Source organism: Schistocerca nitens, chromosome 7 (genome assembly GCF_023898315.1).
Source record: "Schistocerca nitens isolate TAMUIC-IGC-003100 chromosome 7, iqSchNite1.1, whole genome shotgun sequence".
NCBI classification, from domain to species: domain Eukaryota; kingdom Metazoa; phylum Arthropoda; class Insecta; order Orthoptera; family Acrididae; genus Schistocerca; species Schistocerca nitens.
In genome coordinates this window covers 148,494,513-148,507,639 of record NC_064620.1, presented here as the reverse complement: position 1 = coordinate 148,507,639, position 13,127 = coordinate 148,494,513, and the positions used below count along the sequence as shown (strand labels likewise).

Below are 13,127 nucleotides of genomic sequence, written 5' to 3'. Positions count from 1 at the left end.
GGAATATTTTCCCACAATTTGTTAGAAATGTAAACTTTTGTGACGTCATGCTCATCGAAAGCTGTTGTTATTAAGAACTGCGTAGTCTTTGTCCTGAAGCCTTTGACACATTTTACTATCGGCGAACACTTATGCGCGCACTGTCTTTTGCTGTAAGTTTTAAATTGATGTTTCTCTCTCATTTGTTTTATTGCCACAGTATTATTCTACAGTAGTGGGCTAAAGTAAAATGATTTGTTTGAGTATCAGTTCATACCAGTCAAAATAACAAAAATTTAACTCAAAAATAAGACAATGAAAAATTCCTGGAATTCTAAAAAATTCCTGGGTTTTTCCCAGTTTTCTCCCGGATGAAAAAATTTCAGGCTTTTCCCTATATCTCCTGGGGCGTATACACCCTGTATATGGCTCATTCCATGACAAGTGACCAATATGTCTAAATTTGACCAAAATGTACTTAAGGTTGTTTTCCATGGCCCTATCAAGTTTCAGCTTCAACTGTATCTTGGTGTAGATTGTGGATACTAGAGACATTTTCACAAGGGCCACTTTCTTCTAAAAAAAACTTCAAATTTGGCAAAACCATTGCTTCTGACCAGATATGAGCTAGGATCCTGTAACTTGTCATTTTGATGCAACTTTTGTGTAGGATACAGAAATGGTAATAGAAATTTGCCCATGGCAAACTTAAAGAGGAATACAGAGCAAGTAAAAAGGCACTGGAACCATAATCGTTTTTCAGTGCATTGTCTGTCTGCTAGCCAGGAAATTAATTAATGAGTTATGATTTTTTTCTACAAATTTATTCACTATATTAACCACACTGATGAGCCACAGAAACTGGTACACCTGCCAAATACCGTGCAAGCCCCTGTGAGCACGCAGAAGTGCCGCAACATAACGTGGCATGGGCTTGACTAATGTCTAAAGTAGCGCTGAAGGGAACTGACGCAGTGATTTCTGCAGGGCTATCCATAAATCTGTAATAGTATGAGGGGGGGTGGTGGTGGTGGTGGTGGTGGTGGTGATCTCTTCTGAACAGCATGTTGTAAGGCATCCCAGATGTGCTCAATAATGTTCATGTCTGGGGAGTTTGGTGGCCAGCAGAAGCGTTTAAACTCAGAAGTGTGTTCCTGGAGCTTCTCTGTAGCACTTCTGGACGTGTCGGGTGTCACGTTCTCCTGCTGGAATTGCCCAAGTCCATCGGAATGCACAAGGGACATGAATGGATGCAGGTGATCAGACAGGATGCACTGTAACAGCAGTAACCAATCTAACAACTCTGCCAGAAACTTGTATTGTGCCTATTTACATATCTCTGCATTTCAATACGCATGCCTATACCAGTTTCTTTGACGCTTCAGTGTATGTTAGTGAGTAACTATCCTGGAACCAAGTACCAGTTGCACACTGCCTTTCTAATGGCTTCAAGAAGCAACAAAACTTTTATTTTCAATATTTTGCATTAATTGTTAACCAAATTTAAAACTCTGCCATAACCTACTCGTTAAGAGGCATAATCTTATGTTAAAAGTATAACACAATAACACAACTATCATATTTAGAAGCTGAGAGTTTGCAATTAGCGATTTCCAACAAACTTTACATATAAATTCAACCTTTTACAAAACTTTTTCTTGCCGACACCTGCACAACATGATGAAAAAAGTTTATTGCTTATAATATTTTTGCTATTCATGCAGTAAAACTTTAGCATTAGACATGGTATTTTAATGTATTACTTCTTTACTACCAACTTTATTTACAACACAGTTTGCAAACTGTATCCATATATACTACTAAATGTGCCCGCAGAATTATACTGTTGTATGACACACAGTTCAGGAGGTATAATGTCATAGACATTTAGATATGTGAGAAATTAGCTTCTGCTTAAAATGGTGCACAGTGAAACATCAACATCAGGTGTGATGTTTTAATTTATTATTTCTTTAGTACTAACTCTTATTTGCAACACACTTTGCAGATAGAATTTACATATATCACTGAAGGTATTTGCAAAATTTGTCATTGTATGAGGGGTGTTCAAAAGAAAAGGTATGAAACAACACTGTGGGAATAACTAAAGTCTTTATTCAAAAGCAACCACCACATGCCTCAGTACAACAATCTCACTGTTTCACGACCAGAACGGTTCCCTGTTCTCCGAATTCCTGTGGTTGTGACACAAGGCAGTCCTACACCTTGTCCTTCAGTTCGTCATCCAAGTTGAAACGCTTCCTTGGAGATGTTTCTTTTGTTGACCAAACACCTGGAAGTTGCAGTGTGACATGTCCGGGCTGTAAGGTGGACACTCAAGCTGCTCCCACTTGAATTTTGCCATTACACTTTACATCACCTTGGAGACATGTGGACATATATCATCATGGAGCACAATCACTCCCTCTGTGAACAGCCCAGGCTGTATGTTCTTGATGGACTTGTGTAGGCTACGGAGTGACTCACAGTGTGCATCACTGTTAATGATTTTTTTGTCCCTGAGGAATTTGAAATGGTTCAAATGGCTCTGAGCACTATGGGACTTAACTTCTGAGGTCATCAGTACCCTAGAACTTAGAACTTAAAAACCTAACTAACCTAAGGACATCACACGCATCCATGCCCGAGACAGGATTCGAACCTGCGACTGTAGCAGGCCCGCGGTTCCAGACTGTAGTGCCTAGAACCGCTTGGCCACACCGGCCAACGCTTGAGGAATTTGATGTGTGTTGGTCCTTGGATACTGAAAAAGGTTGGTCCTTGGATACTGCTGAAAGCACAGCTTTGAATTTTTTAGGGAGAGGTTGCAACACTACATTAGTGACCCTACATGCCTCACAACTTCATACCAAAGCAGCATATGCAAATTTAAACTGGTTTGGTTGTTACAACTGATACTTCAAGAGATGTGAGGTCATAAACGAGATGCATGAAAAACTTGCTTTTACTGAAAATTAAGCACAAATTACATAGTGTATTCATCTACTGTTTAATAACGAGAGCACTTAGCGACTTCCAACAAACTTTGTGCACAAGTTCAACCCTTCGCAAACTTTTCTCATTTACATGCTCAACATAGTAAAACTCATGCAGACGTCTGAAGCTGTTTTTACACATGGGAGTTCGATTCTTTAAAGAATCGGTGGTTACCTGGAGTGTCTCTATAGCTACCAAGAACATCAAATATACCTAATTTTTCACATATCTGCATGTGATAAAAAGAAAGAAAAGAAACTGAATTAGGCGTATATTAAAAAAGGAGGAGGGTCTTGTAGCGGTAGTCTTAGAGGAGTATGTACAAGGTAAGAGAGAGGGAGGAAGAGATTTTAGATCCTGGATGATCCAATGAGTAGCAACGTCTACCGTAACACTGTGACGAAAACAGTGGATCTCAGGAAATGGGGATACAAAGGTCCTACAAATATAGCAGAGAACATGACAACAATAATAATGCTGCTGCTGCTGCTGCTACTACAGACTTGGTATATAGTTAAATACGAGGGCTATCCACAAAGTACATTACGTTTTGGAATTAAAAATAAATAAAGTATTGGAATTTTTTTTTTATTATATACGGATGAAAGCCACACTTAAATACTACTTTTCTACATAGTTGCCATTTAAATTAAGGCACTTATCGTAGCGATGGACGAGCTTGGCAATACCTTCGTCGTAACATTCGGTCACCTGCACCTTCAACCACGTGGTTACCTCTTCTTTTGGGATAGAAAAGGGGTGATTTTTGTGGATTTCCTGGAAAGAGGCACTACAATAAACTCTAAAAGGTATTGCTAAACTCTGCACAACCTCAGAAGAGCAATACAAAACAAGTTCAGGGGAAAGTTGGGCTCAAAGATCTTGCTGATTCATGAAAACGCCCGGGCCCACACGGCAAATGCCACTCGTGAAGTTCTCAAATCTTTTAAGTGGGAGTTGTTTCCTCATCCACCGTACAGTCCCGACCTGGCACCGAGCGACTTCCACTTATTCCCAGCAATGAAGAAGTGGTTGGCTATGCAGCGTTTTGATGACGACGTACAGCTTCAAGAAGAGGTAACCACGAGGTTGAAGGCTCAGGCGGCCGAATTTTACGACGAAGGAATTTCGAAGCTCGTCCATTGCTACGATAAGTGCCTTAATTTAAATGGCAACTATGTAGAAAAGTAGTATTTAAGTGTGGCTTTCATCCGTATATAATAAAAAAATTTCCCAATACTTCATTTATTTTTAATTCCAAAACGTAATGTACTTTGTGGATAGCCCTCGTAGCATACATAATTTTTGCATAGACTTGCATCACCGTTCGCATCACTTCTACATGCAATCTTTCACTGATTGTATCAATGTCTGTTTAGATTATGATATATTATGAAATTTCGAACACTCATGAGTGTCGCGATAAACTCTTGCTGTTATCGCTCAATTGTAAACTTAAACTTAAATGTGCACTTTTAAAATTTTTTGAGAGCAGTAGGCCTATTCTCACTCAAAAGAATCATTCTCACGTGAGAAACAGGTTAGAGAACTTTTGGGGCTCACAAAAATATATTTTCGTAAGTTACTGGTGCAAGTGTTTTGGATATGTAATCAATTTCATAGCATGTCAGCATTTGTGGTTCACAGTTTACCCAAAAACAACAAATCGCCTATGTATTTCATTGTATATCAACACAAATAAACATGTGTTTAGGAGAATTTTCGGAAGCTACCACTGTCCTTTGCATACTCTATCAGCAATTTATAGTAAATCAATGTTTATGATTTAGTTACTGTAGCAGATTTTCTAACTAATACATTGTGTTACATCTAGTCTTCCCGTGAAGAGAAGTAGCCTTATATATTATCCGCATGTATCGTAAATTAATTCTTTTCAATTTTGATAACTACTACAATTACCATCAAAAAATTTAAGAAACTTAGTTTTTAACCATAGGTTTTTGTGTTGCCTTAACAGAAGTCTTATTTTTTGTATTTGGTTCAATTCTTACAGGGAACTAGCAACTTTGTAGCTCAACAGATTAAAAGATAATCAGTGGGCTTAATTTAAAGTTGTGTGTTCACTTCTATATAACACACTGCACCAGCCAAAATGCAGCCCCACTGTGAATACTGTTCTCGGACACAGAATGAATTGGTTGATATTCATAAGCAGCTGGAAATAGTCCTGACTAATGTTAAACAATTGGCAGCTGCTGCAAATCAGTGTGTTGGAAGAGCTCCCGAGAGTCTTATACCTATGATACCCGTGCCAGAGATACTTCAAGTACTATTCTATTTTGTGGATCCTGTCTCCTCAGTAGAAAGTACAGGATCCATCATTACTTGTCCACTTGACTGCGAGTGGTGTGTCAATGGTAGATCTAGACATCCTGTACAGGGTGGACGGGGACCAGGGAGGACTCAGGGTGTTGTACCAATCCCCTTAATGAACAAGTTTGACGTACTGTCTTTAACTGAAACTGAGCCAGTGAGACTCACTTCATCTGCTTTGGCTGGTGTGAGGAGGAGGCAAATGCAAAAGGGTAAGGGTCTCGTAATCGTCAGCAGTTCAAACATATGACGAACGATGGTACCCCTTAGGGAAATAACTGGCAGCAAGGGACAGGAAAGGACAGGTGCACCCAAGGTGTATGCCTGAGGGCTTTAGTGAGCATGTTGAAGAGGCTATTCCAGCAGCCATTGAGTAAACAGGGAGCAACCAACTACAGATTGTGGTGCAAATTGGAACAAATGATGCCTCTCGTCTTGGATCTGAGATCATTCTTGGGTCATTCCAGCGACTGGCAGAGAAGGTTGAGAAGACCAGCCCTGCACATGGAGATTCAATGAAGCTCAGAATATGCAGCACTGTCCCAGAATTGATTGTGGCCCTTTGGTTCTGAGTCGAGTGTAAGGACTGAGCCACAGACTTCAAAAGTTCTGTGACAAAGTAGGCTGCGACTTCCTGGACTCACGCCACACGGTCGAGAACTGTAGGGTCCCTGTAAATTTTCAGATGTGCACTAAACATCAGAGGCTGCTACTCAGGTAGTTTACTATGTGTGGAGTCCACACAAGGTTTTTTTTTAGATTAGGCAACTCTCCATTCAATCCAGATTATGACAACTGCCAGAAAACCAGAATTATCAGTGTATGATCCAAAGAAATACCTTTTGCAGATGACAGTATTAGAATCCTAATGGTAAACTGTCAAAGCGTTTGCAACAAAGAGTCACAGTTTGAAGCGGTCATGAAAAGCAGTGAAGCTCACAAGTACTAGGTACAGAAAGCTTGTTGAAACCTAAAATTGATAGGAGTAAGATTTTTGGGGAAAATTTAAGTATATATGGAAAGGATAGGCAAATGGGAAATTGAGGTGGTGTATTTGTCACTGTAGACAAGAGGAACTCAAATCCACCCAGATAGAAATTGAAGCTGCCTTTGAGATTGATTGTGCAACACTCAATATCAGTGGTGGACACAAAATGATAATTGGATCCTTATGTTGACCACCTGTCTCATCTCCTGATGTAACCAAAAACTTTAGAGAACACTTCAATTCATTTGTACTTAAGTTCCCCAACCATACTCTGATCGTCCGTGGGAACTTTACTCACCTAACAATTAACTGGGATAAGACATTCTGTGAAACTTTACTAAATGCCTTCTCATTAAAACTATCTAGAACAGATAGTTAGGAACCCCACTCATGGTGGAAATGTGTTGGATCTAATGGCAACAAACAGACCTGAGCTCTCTGAGCTCAGGTCTGTTTGTATGAAACTGGTATCAGTGACCATGACACAGTTGTGTCAACAATGATTACTAAAGTACAAAGGACAATTAAAACAAGCAGAAAGATATATAGGTTCAGAAAACTAGATAAAAACTAAGTAGTGTAAAATGTCAATGACGAAATTGGAACTTTCAGCACAGGGCTGGAGCATGTAGAGGAACTCTTAACTCAAATTTAAAAGACTAGCTGACCGAACACTGTATAGATATATATACCCAGTAGAACAGTTCATGATGGGAAGGAACCTCCAAGGTATACAGTCACCATAAAGAAACTTCTAAGGAAACAATGACTGTTGCATAATAGATGTGAAACAAGGCACGGGACATTAGATAGAGAGCTGCTGAATGAAACGTGTTTTGCTGTCAAGCAAGCAAAATGCAATGCCTTCAATGACTATCGTAGCAGAATTTTGTCAAATCATCTTTCACAAAATACAAAAAAATTCTGGTCGGTATGTAAAGGCTGTTAGTGACACCAAAGTTAGTGTCCAGTCCCTAGTGAAACAGACAAGAACAAACTGAGGGTAGCAAAGCAAAAGCTGAAATGCTTAACTCCATTTTCAAATGTTCCTTTGCAAAGGAAAACCCATGAGAATTTCCCCAATTTAATACTCTTACCACTGAAAAGGTGAGTGAAATAAGTATTTGTGTCAGTGGTGTTGAGAAACAGGTGAAATCATTAAAATTGAACAAAGCTGCAGGGCCTGATGGAATCCCTGTCAAATTCTATACTGAATTTGCAGCTGAGTTAGCCCCTCTTGTAACTATACTCTATCACAGATCCCCTGAACAAAAAACATGCCCAATTCTTGGAAAAAGGCACAGGTCACACCCACCTACAAAAATGGTACTAGAAGTGATCCACAAAATTAACATCCGGTATCCCAGGCATTGATTAGTTTTACAATCTTAGAACTTTTTCTGATCTCAAACATAATGAGGTATCTTGAACAGAATGACCTCAATGCCCATCAGCATGGATTTTGAAAACCTTGATCATGTAGAACACAACTTGCACTTTTCTCACATGACATTCTGAAAGCTTTGGATCAAGGCAGTCGGGTAGACCCAGTATTTCTTGATTTCTGAAAAGCATTTAACTCAGTACCACACATACATTTAGTGACAGAAGTAAAATCATATGGGGTATCAAGTGAAATTGTGGCTGGATTGAGGACTTTGCAGTAGGGTGGACACTGGACACTATTTTTGATGGAGAGTCATTGTCAGACACAGAATAACTACAAGTGTGCTCCAGGGAAGTGTGTTGGGATCCTTGCTGTTCATGTTGTATATTAATGACCCTGCAGACAATATTAACAGTAACCTCGGACTTTTTGCAGATAATGCAGTTATCTATCATGAAGTAGTGTCTGAAAGAACCTGCATAAGATTTCAAAGTGGTGCAAAGATGGGCAACTTGCTTTAAAAGTTCAAAAATGTAAAATTGTGCATTTCACAAAATGAAAAAAAAAAACATAGTAAACTCCAGGTTTTTTGGTAGAATGCTGGGGAAGTGCAATCACACTACATAGGAGATTGCTTGCAAATCACTTGTGTGACAGATTCTAGAATACTGCTCTAGTGTGTGGGATCCCTACTAGATATGAGTAATAAAGGATATTGAATGCGAGTAATAAAGGATATTGAATGCACACAGAGAAGGGCAGCATGAATGGTCACAGGTTTGTTTAATCCATGGGAGTGTGTCATAGTGAGATTGAAGGAACTGAACTGGAAGACTCTTGAAGATAGATGTAAACTATCCCGAGAAAGTTTCAAGAACCAGTTTTAAATGACTACCCACAGAATATATTACAATCCCCTATATATTGCTAACATATGTATCATGAGGATAAGATCAGAACAACTACTACATGCACTGAGGCACTCAAAGTATCATTCTTCCCAGACACCAAAAGTGAATGGAACAAATAACTGGTACAATGGGATGTAGCCTCTGGCATGCAACTCATGGTGATTTTCAGAGCATAGATGTGGATGTAGATGTAGAATATGCTGAGATATACTTTCATCCTGAAACACTGCTGTTAATGTCTTAACTATTTTGGCAAAAAGAATCACAGTACAAAAATATTTGCAATCTGTTGATTTGGAAATTGCTTACAGCTACACTGTACAACAAACTCTGATACGGAATCAGTCCAAAAACTGTGTGCATTATGCAAAGAAACTGTTCTCTGTAATGGAAATTCCACAATGTTAATTATGTCTCAATCATATGAGACCAATATTTCTGAAAACAAGATCAGAAAGTAAGCTTATTAGCTGTTGGATTATCACAATAGATATTTCAACAAACTGGATGAAAAGATACAGGGAATGTCACAGGACCTGATGGAATATCAATACAATTCTACATATAGTATGCAAAATAGCTCGCCCTTCTTCTAGCAGCAGTGTACCATAAGTCTCTAGAGTGAAGTGTTCCCGATGATCGGAAAAGAAGGGCAGATCATTGTCGTTTTCAAAATGGGTCATCGAAGAGATGCATATCACTAATAGACCTAAATCTCTTGAGCCAATCTGCTGTAAAATTTTGGAACATGTTTTATACTCACGTATTATAACATTTCTGGAGACTGAAAATCTCCTCTGTATCAATCATCACAGGTTCTGAAAAAAATGATTGTGCGAAACCCAGATCTCTCTGTTCGTCCATGGGACCCACAAGGTGGTAGATACAGCACCAAAGTACATCCTCTGTTCCTCGATATCCATAAGGCACTCGACAGTTCTGCACTGCCACATAATGAATTAGTTACGAGCACACGAAAAATCAGACTAACTGCGTGACTGGACTGAAGTGCTTCTAGCAAACAGAACACAGCTTGTCATTCTTGGTTGAGAGAAGTCTTGAGACATAAAGGATATTATACACTGAAACGGCACAGAGACTGCATGTAGGCATGTGTATTCAAATACAGAGATATACAAACAGGCAGAATGCGGCACTGCAGTCAGCAATGCCTATATAAGACAACAAGTTTCCGGTGCAGTTGTTAGATTGGTTACTGTTGCTACAATGGCGGTTTATCAAGATTTAAGTGAGTTTGAATGTGGTGTTATAGTCGGTGTATGAGTGATGGGACACAGCATCTCCGAGGTAGTGATGAATTGGGGATTTCCTCATACGACCATTTGACAAGTATACCGTGAATACCAGGAATCCAGAAAAATATCAAATCTCTGACATTGCTGCAGCCGGAAAAAGATCCTGCAAGAACGGGACCAACGATGACTGAAGACGGGACAGAAATGCAACCCTTCTGCAAATTGCTGCAGATTTCAACGCTGGCCATCAGCATATGTCAGCGTGTGAACCACTCAATGAAACATCATAAATATGGGCATTTGGAGCAGAAGGCCCACTCATGTACCCTTGATTACTGCACCACACAAAGCTTTATGCCTTGCCTTGGCCCATCAACAGCAACAATGGGCTGTTGATGACTGGAAACATGTTGCCCGGTTGGACGAGCCTCATTTCACATTGTATCGAGTAGGTGGATGTGTACGAGTATAGAGACAACCTCATAAATCCATGGACCCTGCATGTCAGCAGGGGACTGTTCAAGCTGGTGGAGGATTTGTAATGGTGTGGGGAATGTGCAGATGGAGTGATATGGGACCTCTGATATGTCTAGATACGACTGACAGGCGACACGTACGTGAGCATCCTGTCTGGTCACCTGCATCCACTCATGTCCATTGTGCATTCTGACGGACTTGGGCAATTCCAGCAGGAAAATGTGACACCCAACATATCCAGAAGTGCTACAGAGAGGCTCCAGGAACACACTTCTGAGTTTAAACGCTTCTGCTGGCCAGCAAACTCGCCAGACATTAACATTATTGAGCACATCTGGAATGCCTTACAACATGCTGTTCAGAAGAGATCTCCAGCCCCCCCCCCCCCCTCGTACTATTACAGATTTATGGACAGACCTGCAGAAATCACTGTGTCATTTCCCTTCAGCACTACTTTAGACATTAGTCAAGCCCGTGCCACATCATGTTGCGGCACTTCTGCGTGCTCATGGGGGCCTGCACAATATGTGGCGGGTGTAGCAGTTTCTTTGGCTCTTCAGTGTAGGTCCATTACTTTTCATACTACATACAAATGACAGCAAACAACATGGGAAGTTCCATGAGGCTTTTGCAGATGATGCTTTTTCAAACAGAGAAGTCGCAATGCTAAAAAATTGTAGCAAAATGGTAGTAGATCTGCAGAGGATCAAACCTTGGTGCACGGTGTGGCAATTGACCCTCAACAAAAACAAAAGTAATGTACTATGTGCATATAGACAGAACAACCCATTATTGTACGATTACACAATTGCAGAACAACCACTGGAAACAATTAGTTTCACAAAATATCTAAGAGCAGATGTACGAAGTAATTTAAAATGGAAAGACCACATAAAACTCATTCACAAGAAAGACAGATGCACTTACGAAATGCAGTTCATCAACAAAGGATGTAGCTTGAAAAATCCTCATTCAACCAACACCTGAGTACTGTTCATCAGTATGGATCCGTATCACATAGGATTGATAGAGGAAATAGAGAAGATACAATGAAGACCAGCACATTTTGTTCAATGTTCGTTTAGGAGGCACACAAGAGCCACAAAGAAATTAACCAACTCCTTTTAAAGTTAAAAGTTGCAAGAGAGCATACATTCCCAAAAGAGTCATCAAATACATTGCTTGCTCCTACATGAATCTTGCAGAAAGACCACGGACATAAAATTGGAGATATTCAAACCCACACGGAGCCTTACCACAATCACCCTTCCCGCAAACCATTTGTGACTAACAGGAAAGGGGTAAAGTGACAGTGATGCACAGAGTGCCGCCTGTCACACTACACTAGGTTGCTTGCGGAGTACAGCTGAAATTTTGATGTGGATAGTCACATTCTAGTCTAGTCTGGGCAAACAATGGCTTGTTGTTGTTGTGGTCTTCAGTCCTGAGACTGGTTTGATGCAGCTCTCCATGCTACTCTATCCTGTGCAAGCTTCTTCATCTCCCAGTACTTACTGCAACCTACATCCTTCTGAATCTGCTTAGTGTATTCATCTCTTGGTCTCCCTCTACGATTTTTACCCTCCACGCTGCCCTCCAATGCTAAATTTGTGATTCCTTGATGCCTCAAAACATGTCCTACCAACCGATCCCTTCTTCTAGTCAAGTTGTGCCACAAACTTCTCTTCTCCCCAATCCTATTCAATACCTCCTCATTAGTTACGTGATCTACCCACCTTATCTTTAGCATTCTTCTGTAGCACCACATTTCCAAAGCTTCTATTCTCTTCTTGTCCAAACTAGTTATCGTCCATGTTTCACTTCCATACATGGCTACACTCCATACAAATACTTTCAGAAACGACCTCCTGACACTTAAATCTATACTCGATGTTAACAAATTTCTCTTCTTCAGAAACGATTTCCTTGCCATTGCCAGTCTACATTTTATATCCTCTCTACTTTGACCATCATCAGTTATTTTACTCCCTAAATAGCAAAACTCCTTTACTACTTTAAGTGTCTCATTTCCTAATCTAATTCCCTCAGCATCACCCAACTTAATTTGACTACATTCCATTATCCTCGTTTTGCTTTTGTTGATGATCATCTTATACCCTCCTTTCAAGACACTGTCCATTCCGTTCAACTGTTCTTCCAAGTCCTTTGCTGTCTGTGACAGAATTACAATGTCATCGGCGAACCTCAAAGTTTTTACTTCTTCTCCATGAATTTTAATACCTACTCTGAATTTTTCTTTTGTTTCCTTTACTGCTTGCTCAATATACAGATTGAATAACATTGGGGAGAGGCTACAACCCTGGCTTAACTGTTTATATTACAACCATTTGATCAAAGAAATACAGAATTGCGAATATATCCAATCATCAAGAAAAAAAAATTCTCACTTTTACCTGAATTCATCAGATGGGGTCCATTAAAAAGAACGTGGAAGGATTGTGTATTTCAGAAAGAATGGCAAAAGCAGCAAAGAAGTTGAAGATGGAAAAACGGAATCCAGAAAAAAACATTTGCAGGAGCTGCTAAAAAACATTTGATTTTTTTACCATCAAGATGTACCTGAAACTGCCCAAGTAACAAGAACTATTTGCATTTGAGCACACAAAAAAATTCAGGAGCAAAAGAACTTGTTACGCAATTTGAAAGTAACTGTTTTTTTGCTGCCAGTCAGATTTTCAAAAATCCAAAATGCTGCATAATTATGACAGTAGGTGCAGCACGTTGACACACTGTACACAAATAATACATCAGCATGTAATACAATTACTAGTGCCAGT

At 39.8% G+C, this 13,127-nt stretch overlaps 1 protein-coding gene across 6 annotated transcripts in view; it reads right to left on the bottom strand.

Moving 5' to 3' along the window:
- Positions 1-13,127, bottom strand: part of LOC126194696 (polycomb protein Sfmbt-like) — a 316,496-nt gene that overhangs the window by 280,224 nt on the left and 23,145 nt on the right. The gene's annotated exons all lie outside the window — the stretch shown is intronic.